Here is an 11,397-nt window from a genome sequence, read left to right as displayed (position 1 = left end):
TATTTACATACAACCTATATGAGACTCTTCCTGCCATATTTTCTGGTTTATTCAGTACATGCCATACACATTACAGGTTTTATACTGGCAATTAACTTTCTACTACTTTTAGATTTATTTCTTATGACAGTACTTGCAAGATTATTACTAACCTGCTTCATGATGCAGCCTCTGCAACCTACAGGCATGGGCTTCCTGATTCACAGCCCACTTGTCTGCCACTGTCAAAGACATAAGAGGAATATTTAGCCATACCTCTCCATAATATTTATAAGCTGGCAATTATTAAACAGGTAATAGGATGGGTACTTACACATGGTTGGGACATCACTCAACTGCCTAGCTTCTTGGATCCACTGATCCAACAGCTCCCTCTTCCTCTGTTTCAGGTCAGCATAGTGATGCCTGACCTGCTCACCAGTTCGAGGGATGCCAGTGGCACTGGTGAGGTCACGGGCGAGACGGTCCCAGGCTTCCACTTTATATTGGGAACCCTGGTACTGGCCCTGCAGCAGTCTCTGCTCATGGTCTTTAACAAGGAGTTCTGCCATGACTTTGGACTCCTGGATGCCCCAGCACTGTACCCGGAAGCACGATCCTTCTCCCACACCAGCCATAGTGCCTACAGGAGGAAGCTCCAACTAGTTATGAGATGTATTCCCACCTGTGGGGTTTAAATAGTGCCAATTTTCCATACTTTCTGTGATTGGACAGTTTTGAAAATGCTAAGCTATGGGCAAACCTGCTTTCCTATGGTTGGCATTGCTTAAAGGGATATACCAATTGGGCAGATTGATTTAGCTGGCCTACACATTGCTTGCACCTAGCAACCAGGGATGTGCAATGCTTAGCATTGCTTATGTTTAAATTTGCACACTATTTGCTGTTTGGCATGGCTTTACCATTCATTACATGTTATATATTTGTTTAGTATCCGTGATTCATATGTACGTACACTGTATGGGGCCCTTGTGTTTATTGGTGGATTTCACCACTTTATTACAATGAGACCTCACATCTGGACTTAATGCAGTACTCCACTTCACATATTTATGTTATATAGTAGGTTATATAACATAAAACTGTATATAGATTCCTTTCACATGTAAATTGTGATTTTGCTATAGTGAGGATCTGTTTGGGTATACCTCAATTTTATGTGCTGCTGTGATGGCTTACTGGTTAACTGCTGTGACTATAGTGTACAGGGTCTTGGGTTCAAGAGCTGTTTATTTTGTTGCTGGACAGAAGAGTGGTTGTTGGATACAGAGTGATTAAGGCACTTTTAAGCAGTTGTAAGCGGGTTTGCCTAGGGTTTGATTGGTGGTAAGCAATGCTAACTTCCGGTTAAATATGCTTGCAGAGAGTTAGCTTCAAAATTGCTTAACCTGTGTGTGCATTGCTTACCCATGCACGAACAGGCTTAAACCTGCTTACTACTGCTTAAAACTGCTTACTCCCGCTTACCCCCCCCAACACTAATTTAGACAGAAATGAAACATGGCTCTTGGGAAAGTGGTAGATTTGGACACTATGGATTTATCATTCATTACACATTACACCTTCATTTTGTATTCCTGATTCATGTATACATATACAGTATGGGGCACTTGCATTTATCTGTGAATTTTACCACATTATTACAATGACACCTCACATCTGCATTTAATGCAATACTCCAGTTCACAAATATGTTATTTAGTAGGTTATACAGCAAACAAAAATTTTCATAAAGTGATTTCACATGGAAAATGGAATTTACTACAGTGAGAATCAAAATGAGAATGACTGCTTGCCAAGTGAATGCTCTGACCACTACACCATTGAAGTACTTATTCAAGTTTATGTATCTTGCTATTTATCTTCTTCTGCTATTTAAGCTACAGTATGCGTAGCTAAGCAGTGGGCAAACATGTGCACCTACGGATAATGTAATCTGATAAAAAAATTCTCTACTGCTATTTTCTCTAGGAAGAGACAGGTTTCACTTATTGCTGTAGATTCCTGCATGCATCTGCACATTTGCCAGACATTCTAGCAACCTCCCGTACCTCTCAACTTCTTCAGGCAAACTATCTGGACAAAGCTTGACAAATTGTGGTACAACTACGAACATATTTTCATTATTGCTCTTATAAACTTGGGACAGTTGCTAGTGTAACAGGATTTTTTAATATACGTTTTCTGATGGATTTGAAGTCTGACACTGAAATGTATGCATTATTTATCGACTTCAATCCTGAGATCATCCCAGTAATTTGCCAGGACAAATAGGGGGATGTATCGGCATGAAATATGGACACTCTGCAATGATTTGTACAGTTGGGAGGTATGCAGCCTCCTATGAGCATTCTCGCTCATTGTAATTGTCGGGCAGCACTTTCTGAGTGCAGGGGCATGTGTATTGTGAGAGCTCTGCTCTCAGACACACCCCCTGCACTCATCCACACTCTGTATCTATTTAGGAGCAGAGGCAGCGGGCCTTCATTACTATACATGGCACGCTGTGTTGCCCTTAAATGGTCGTTTCTGTGCAGGAATAACTTATTCCTGCACAGAAGATTAGTGAATCCCGGGGAACATTTTAGATCCCCAGTACCCTGCTGCCCTCTAGATAAGCCATAAGCTTAGTGAAATTTGTTAACTACAACTACTTCCTTTTATCCTCCCGTCCTCCCCCTTTTATGGTTCATGCCCACTTCAGTCATCCTGGCTTGGACAAATCATTTCTGAAGGAAAAACACCTGTTTGCTGTTTGCCAGAATGATTGAATATTTTTATTCATGAAATTTCCAGGGAATGTTATTGGAGTGATTCTTTATAGATTAAAGATCTTTATAGATTACTGCTGGACTGAGCTCTTACCCTCAAAACAAAGGAACAGCTGCATCTTAAAATAATAAATAAGAAAATCAATAAATAAATATAAAGAAAACAGATTATATTTATACCGACATATCCCTTTTACGTCTAAAATCACACAAACATTATGTATTAACATTGTTGATAGCATCAGTTTATTTCACTCTGAAGAGAAATGAACGCTATTTTTGTTTTCATCTGTTTTGTAAAAGCTGCAAAATTTACAAAGACCATTTGACCTAAATTCCACCCTAAATTCCAATGACATTATATCTCTACAGCTCCAAGATGTTTTAAAATATTCTCAACAATACCCTTTATTAATTCCACTTTACTTTTGTTTGGAACGCCTTTTAGCTTTTGAAGAGAGTAAATATCAGAATCTCATATATGGGCTTACACATTGGAGTATGTAAAATGTGCCCATTTTGTTATAGCACATTAAAAAGCCAGAAAATACTACTTTTCCCTATGAATAGTTTTTTCATAATTTCATAAGAAAACACCAGCAACAAGATTATGATATCCAATGAGTTTCACAGCTTGAAAAAATACAACATATATTTTTTATTAAAACAAATGACAAAAACATAACATCTAAATTGTTGCATAAGACTACTGGTGCTACAAAGCAATAAAGGTCCATTTGTCTGTAACCATACAAATTATAGCAAATTTATCAGCATAATAAATCATGACTATCAGATGCAAAATATACTTAGATGGTTATTCCAGCTGTTTCCTACATATACATCTGTATCTTCTTGTAATAGACTTCTTTGCCCATGAGTCTAAATCAGGAATCATACGCCCAGTGACAAAATCTTCTGTAGTCAGGATAAATAAGTGAGATTTCTACCTTGGATGTGACGGCAACTCAATAAGGAAACATTTTAGGCCATGACTGTACTCAGCAGACTGAGCAAATGTTCACCACAGCACCATTGGAGTATAATGTAGAATGTCACAGGAATGCCATGTGAACCAAAGCCACTGGAGGCTGTAATTGAAAGGTTATATCTCTGTAGCTGTTTGAGGTTTCATTACAAAATGTACTGCTAATAACAACAGAGTATACATCTACAAAATACATCTAAGAATGTGATTCTTACATCAGAGCTTCAATGCATCCTACCTCTGATTTTGATGGCACAGCTTTAGCCACTGTGATGTATAGCATTGCAGACAAAGCATTTCATAACTGAAAAAAGCCTGGTAAAATTAATAGGATATTATCTTCTGATATAATGAAAAATTAGTACACTTATAATGTGGATGTTTATTTTATATGGCATTTTGTAAAGGGGCATAATGACTCTGGTGGGAGCCAGACATAGTGCCAGATCATGGCAACAAATGTCTTAGGAAATGCTGGATTTTCTATCTGTATTCAGTAGGCCATATGCAAGGCGACTTGAAAGTAGTTCACAATAAAAAAAATTCAGAGACTTCTAAAAAGATACTTGAGTATAAAATGTAACAATAATCATTCAGAAGGGATCTTGTAACTGCTGTTTGTATTCCTGTCTCAACTGCCAACAAATGATGATACCCAAATTTAATTTAATTTTATTTTATTTTGTAATAATTTTCAAGGGACAACCCAAGAGCACTATATAGTCAAGTGACTTGCTATTCATTGCACAGTAGTCTATCAGAGGTGAAAGGAATCAGACCCGGTACCCATATCTAAAATTCTGTATACTTCTGATATTTTATTGAAAGGAAAATGAAAAACATAACAGTCAAAGTAATATATTTTTTCTTGGTGCTATAGGGCAACCAAGCCCTGTGTTGATTACCATAAAAAATAAGTAAATAAATACATACAAATATATTGTGTTGTGGACAGTGTCTGTCATTTCAATTGCAGACAAATTATCTGGTTTTCTGCCAGAAAAAAAAGATGAAAGAACAACTAACCACTGTGCTATACTTTAACTTAGAACTTTCAGGCCCTAAGTTCAGCCTTTTTCTGTTTGCCAAGCCAGAGCAATGACCACTATAATGTGATCATTCTCAGACTGCTATGTGCTTCCTTCTATCAACTGCCTCCAATAGCACTCAAACTTCCACCTTCAAAATATGAAACAGTACCTCTGACAATGTGGAATAAATGGGTAAGATATAGAGACTGTATTTACAAACACCTTCCACTGGGAAGTCAGCACTATGTTAAATAACTGTTTCTTCATCCTTATCAAAAGTTATTTTAATGAAGTGTTATGATTCAATATTATTTACCATGGTTATTTGTTTAAACAATCATAACAATGAATGCATTGCAGACCCTTCCAATGTGGGGCAGCATGGCATTCAGGTTTAAACAGTACAACTGAAGAATGTTACTTGTAATTTTGTCCAGTTGTTAGGTATGCTGCTTCCCCAGCTTCTGGGAACAAGTTCTAATAACCAAAATTAGTAAAAAAATAGACATATTAATATTTCTTGTTTACAGTCAGCTTACCCATGTTATGCTTTTTTTCTTCTCCGACTGTGAAATAACACCGGTATAAATTTTAAAAAGGTATACTTTTAGTGCAGATGGTAACAAATATATAAACAAATTGAAATAATGATGTTAATGTCATAAAAAACACCCCCATTAAAAAATGCACTATGAAAACATCAGTTTTACTTAAGAAATATCCTGTTTCTATCCAAATGCAGATGAGAAAGAAATGTCTGGATAATCATGTATGAGGCCACTTCTGTGAACAGAGAATTATACAATGTATGTCCTGTGAAAATGGGCCATCCAGACTCTCCAAATGCTTCTCCATGGCAAGCAAAATGCTTTCATAAACTGTTTAGTTTTTTATTTTATTTTTTAAGGCTTCCATCATGAAGCTTAAGAGTGGAAGAAAGGCTAGGCACTGTTTATTTCTTAGTGTGCCTATTAAGTGAAAAATGTGTCCAAAAAAGAACTGGAAGCCAGTTAATGAACTACGTGAGAATGAAAAATGAGCTTAAATTGTTAAATTGCATGGAGAATACTAGTTACTGTGACTGTAGCAGCAGCAATACCAGATAATCCAATATCCAATATATTACTTTTGGCCTGCAGTTAAATGTAGCACTAACTGTGATATCTCTCAACTTCTTTGCGCAAGAATTCTGGACAAAGCTAAAATTGATGGAGGATAAAACCTCAGGATTAGGGACTTGTTTTAATATCAATGTAAATCCACTTAAAATATTAATAAAACAGCAGGTTTTGCTCAGAACAATAAGTATAAAACACTTCTGATTACTCATCAGAATTATCCGCTGACTGTAATCCTGAGGGATTTAGCAGAAATTTGAAAATGTTATGAGAATGGAGTTAAAATATGAGTCAGAAATCAGAGAGTTGAAAAGTATGGTAACTACTTGGTACTAAACTTGAATGCCAATATTTATTTACCTCACCAGTCACAGTGTGGGGACACTTCCGCAATCCAGAATAATATTTTTAAGAAATTTTAACTGATAAGCTGATTGACTTAGGCAATACTCATTCACCAGCAGACATTGTGCAGTAGCTGTAACTAAAGATTAGGAAGTTAGTTTAAGCGTAAAGACAGCAGTCACTTAATACATGGATTGTACTTTTATATAGTCCAGCCTAAAGGAAACATGTTCATATTTCTCAGTGACAATATCATGTCTAGACAGATACGCAGAGATGTGCAAACCGAGATCATTGAGCTCCATCGTACCCTGAACAGGACAAAGTGCCAGCTTATAGCCTGCTATAGGATACCTGCTATGTGTCCAGGTGACACTGATACAGGATACTCGCTATGTGTCCAGGTGACACTGATACAGGATACTCGCTATGTGTCCAGGTGACACTGATACAGGATACTCGCTATGTGTCCAGGTGACACTGCTAGATTCTTAAAAGTACTACAAGAACTACCTGTTACTAATAACTCCCTTATAGTGAGTGCTTTTAACTACCTTTCTATTAACTGGAACACATATACCTCAAAAGTATGGTACACTAGGAGATATTCAGATATAATAAACAAAGACCATTCTGGAACAGATGGTCAATGTGCCAGTTAGAAGTAAACATGTTCTTGACCTGGTTCTAACTAATCTAGACTCTACAAATACAAGTCTTGTAATTTCTTCATTCCTAGTTAAGTCTCACCATAATCTTGTAAATTCTCTGTCAAAATCATTAAATCCCTGCAGCCAATAATTCTGAACTCAATGATTTCAAGTAGACAAACCTTATCAAACTATGTGACAAATTATCAAATTTAACTTACAACATCATAGTCTTAAATATGAGACTGCCATTATTTATACTGAGATCTTTATCCATATATATCTCTAGATTTGACTATCTCTACCAGAACAAAATATAATGGGAAGTTTAACAATAACCATCCCTGGTGGTCCACTAGTATAAATAAACTGCAATATATATATATATATATATATATATATATATATATATATGTACAGTAGATCTAAAATTCCTCATGTTAAAGATGACATCAACATTTTTGGCAAAAAGTTATAACCCGCTATCAGGTTTAGCATGGCAAATCAGAAAACTAAATTAGCCTCTGAAGCAAAAGATAATCATAAAACCTTTAGCTACCTTAGAAAATGAAGAAAAAACTACAAGCAGTGTTGAAAGCTAATCCATAAGGTCACCACTCACTCTATCCTACCTAATAAATCAAATTGACTAGCAGATAAATTAAGCGCAAACTTTACCACATAGGCAATTATCCCTTCTCCAATGATTCACATATATCTTATAGTTCCAAACATCAGAAAGGAACATGTGCTGCAGATACTATCTAAGACCAAAATAACTACTTCCATGTAGTTGGATAACTTACCTGAATGCCAATAAACTACTGTAAAATGCCCTTATTATACCCCTACTTAAGCTGTTTAATGCAAGCATACATACAGGGTATCTCCTTAAAGTATGGTCAACTGCAGGGGGAATGCCCCACCATAAGGATGGCTCTATCACTGACCCCAGAAAGTATAGACCATTAACCTGACAAGTCTGATTTTCAGAGCCATGGAATACATCACAACTGACCTCATTAAGAACAATATTAAAAACCTTATTAGGTTACACCTACACCAGTTTGTCTTTTTCAAGGGCGATTCTGTTTGTCTAGCTTAGTCAACATCCTTGAGAAAGTCACTCAGGCTATAGATACAGCCTATCTCGTTCTGGACAAACCATTTGATACTATTCCCCATAACGGCATCATTAATAAGTTAAATGGTTAAGCATCAATCCTTACACGTGAGGTGGACAGCAAACTGGCTAAAAGTGCCCACAATGTCAGAATGGCAGGCACTTCATCTGTGAGTATGAAAGTAACTAGTGCTGTCCCACAGGCACAGTGCTGGGACTCTGTCCTTTCCAGCATCTGCACCTCAGATCACCATAACATGAATGAGGAACTTTGGTTAAGTAAGTTTGCAGATAACTGCAAACCGGTCATCATTTTTAAATTCCCCCTCCAATAAAATCCCATTACAAAAGAGCCTAACCTTGGTGAACAAATGGTTTACTGAAAAATGTCTAAAATTCAATGCAGAAGAGTATATCATCATATTATTTTTGTCATTTAGGAAACAGAGTTGTGTGTCAAAATGCGATATACATGGTACTCCACTCCAAAATGACAATGTACACAGGAGTCTATCTAAGTACCTGAGTCGATAATTCCCTATCATTCAGCAATCATGTAACTTCAGTAGTCAGAAAATGATGCTGCCTAGCTCAACTAATCTTAAATAACATAACCTTCAAGTGAAAAGGGATTTTCATACACATTTATGCTGCCTTAATTATACCTATTATAGGGTACAATATCCATTTTGGGCAAGAAAAAAGGCACAGAGGTTTCTAATCAAGAAGACTATTAGTATAAACACCCTAGACTTCCAGAAAAGTGCTGTCCTTTTACTTTCTGTTGTATTGGGCTCTTATGGTGAGATCTATTCCTTCCATTCAGAGAGATTACTGACAATGCCCTCCTTGATGTCCTCCATTTCAACAAGTCAAATAGCCCTGCATATACCAGAATAAGCAATCTAAATCTTCAGCAACAGATAAGTAAAACTTAGTGCAGGGACAATTTCATTACCCAGTGCCTACCTCATCTCTGAAGCAGATGTCCTCTGAAAATTAAAAAAAAAAATGACTCTAATAGCCTTCAAATCTATCCTTGATGATTGAATGGTTCCCAAAAATTTGTTTCTGGAGCAACTTGCTTTGCCTTTCCTGAGAAACATAATTAACTCATCAGCCACCCTGTATGGATCCCAAAACTGGTTCACTATAAACTAAAATTTGAAAAGCAAACAAAAAAAAGTTATCTGAATTGTAGCAAGCTACATGCTGCTGATGTAATAAGCAACTTGATATGTATACGTCACCACAGAGTAAACATTTCAACCATGACCACAAATGTAGTATCAGAATCAATTTATGAATACGGTACTGTACTCCACTACCATCGGTACCTGTTAACCATGTACCCTATCAGCTTGAACAGAGGATAGCTATCCCCTTTGCCTGACCACAGATATGGTTCTGTCCTTCCTGGAAAGGGGGTACAACATAAGGGAAAGTGTTGGTAAGATCTTTTGACTTAACTGTCTTGCAAATCTTAGGAATGCAAGTACTGCTTCTGGCAATCCCCACCATAGTTATCAACTTCTTCGTTGAAGAACCAGGGACAAAGCCAAAAAAAAAGTGGTGGGTTGAAGACCAAAAATCTAAGCAATTTTTTTAAATATTAAAATAATTCATCAGGAGACACTGCTTCATGTCACTGATGCAGTGAGCTCCTACAATGGCCCTCAACTTCTTTGTTTAGGAATCAGGGACAAATTCAAAACATTTGGAGGAACAAAGACAGAAAATCAGGGACAGTTATTTTTGTTTATACAAATTCACTTAAAATTTAACAGGTTTTGCATCAAGATTCAGTTTCTGAACAATAAAAAGGTATGACACTCTAATGTCTGTCATTATTGAAATATGGTAATCCTGCCTGATTTATAAGAAAATCAAACATTTTATGAGGGGAGCTCAAAAAATATGTAGCAAAATCAGAGACACTAAGCAAAACCAGGGACAGTGGAGAAGTATTCCCATACCCCCTAATGTTAAAAAAAAATAACAAGAAATCTATGTTCTGCTATGGGCAGTGTCTGTTGTAACCATTGCATACAGTTTAATTTGCTTCCTGTTAGAATTTAAACCAAAAAACATACCAAAATAAAAAAAAATGGTCTCTGAAGATCTGAGTATCAGGAGTACCGACATGGTAGTCTCTAGCTATATGACTAGAGATCGCTCAGAAAACATTGTAATCAGTTGATGAGGGGAACTCATGGCAGGCGATTAGACTGAACACTAGCAGTACATGGGTTACCTACTCTTATCCCATTACTATGGTGTAGACATGGACATAGATTTTTTTTTTTTTTTTAACAGCTCTGGGCACCGCTTATATATATATATATATATATATATATATATATATATATATATGGAAAACATCCATATAATCAAACTTTATAATGTCAAATGTTTTTTTACATCAACAGAAGTGGTCAAAACTCATTTGATCTCTTCTGCCGGCATTGTCTATGCTAGAATGTGAACAGTGGGGAATTGGGTACTTCATCCTTTCTTTACTGTAGAGTATTCTCAGATTTGATATATATAATTAGCAGGAGGTGTGGGTGATGAAGCCCCAACATGTGGGGAATGGGGTGGTCTTATCCCCTTGCAAGAAATGTCAGTGTCTTTTATCTTATGGGATTGATGTTTAATACTTCAATATTAAAAAGTATATTCATATATATATATATATATATATATACATATATAATATATATATACACAATATATATATACAATATATATATATAATATACATAAAATATATATAATATATATATATATATATATATATATATATATATATAAAATATAGATATAAAATATATATATATATATATATATATATATATATATATACATATATATATATATATATATATATATATATATATATATATATATGTGTGTGTGTGTGTATGTGTACATATATGCACACAGATATGAAAAAAGTATTTTCATTTTACTGGAGCATTCATTTGTGGCACACTATTTCATAGCTGTGACACATGCCCCAGCAAGCCCCAGTGTATGGCATCACACATGGTGGTAAACATTTAGTAGGCCTTAAATAAAGTTATTTTGGAGAAATAGGATGCACTTTTAAACCTTTGAAGTAAGATAGCAAATTGTTTAACAAAAATAAAATAGACCTTGGCCTACAAGCTAATGGAATATTTGTCAAAACCAATAAATAATTTAACACCAGTTGGCTGTTCCTGGAAACTACCACATTGATAATACACATCTAAGAGTAGACAACTGTCCAGGGACTTGGTAGCCCATGTTGACAGTAATGTGGCCTTTGACTATCATGTCTCTACTTTAGTAAGGAAATCATTCCATATTCCTCAACTTTTAAGTAA

The sequence above is a fragment of the Protopterus annectens genome, chromosome 2.part2, assembly GCF_019279795.1.
Source record: "Protopterus annectens isolate FY-2018-M chromosome 2.part2, PAN1.0, whole genome shotgun sequence".
NCBI classification, from domain to species: domain Eukaryota; kingdom Metazoa; phylum Chordata; order Ceratodontiformes; family Protopteridae; genus Protopterus; species Protopterus annectens.
The sequence above is the reverse complement of the archived record's forward strand: the minus strand, read 5'-3'. Positions refer to the sequence as shown.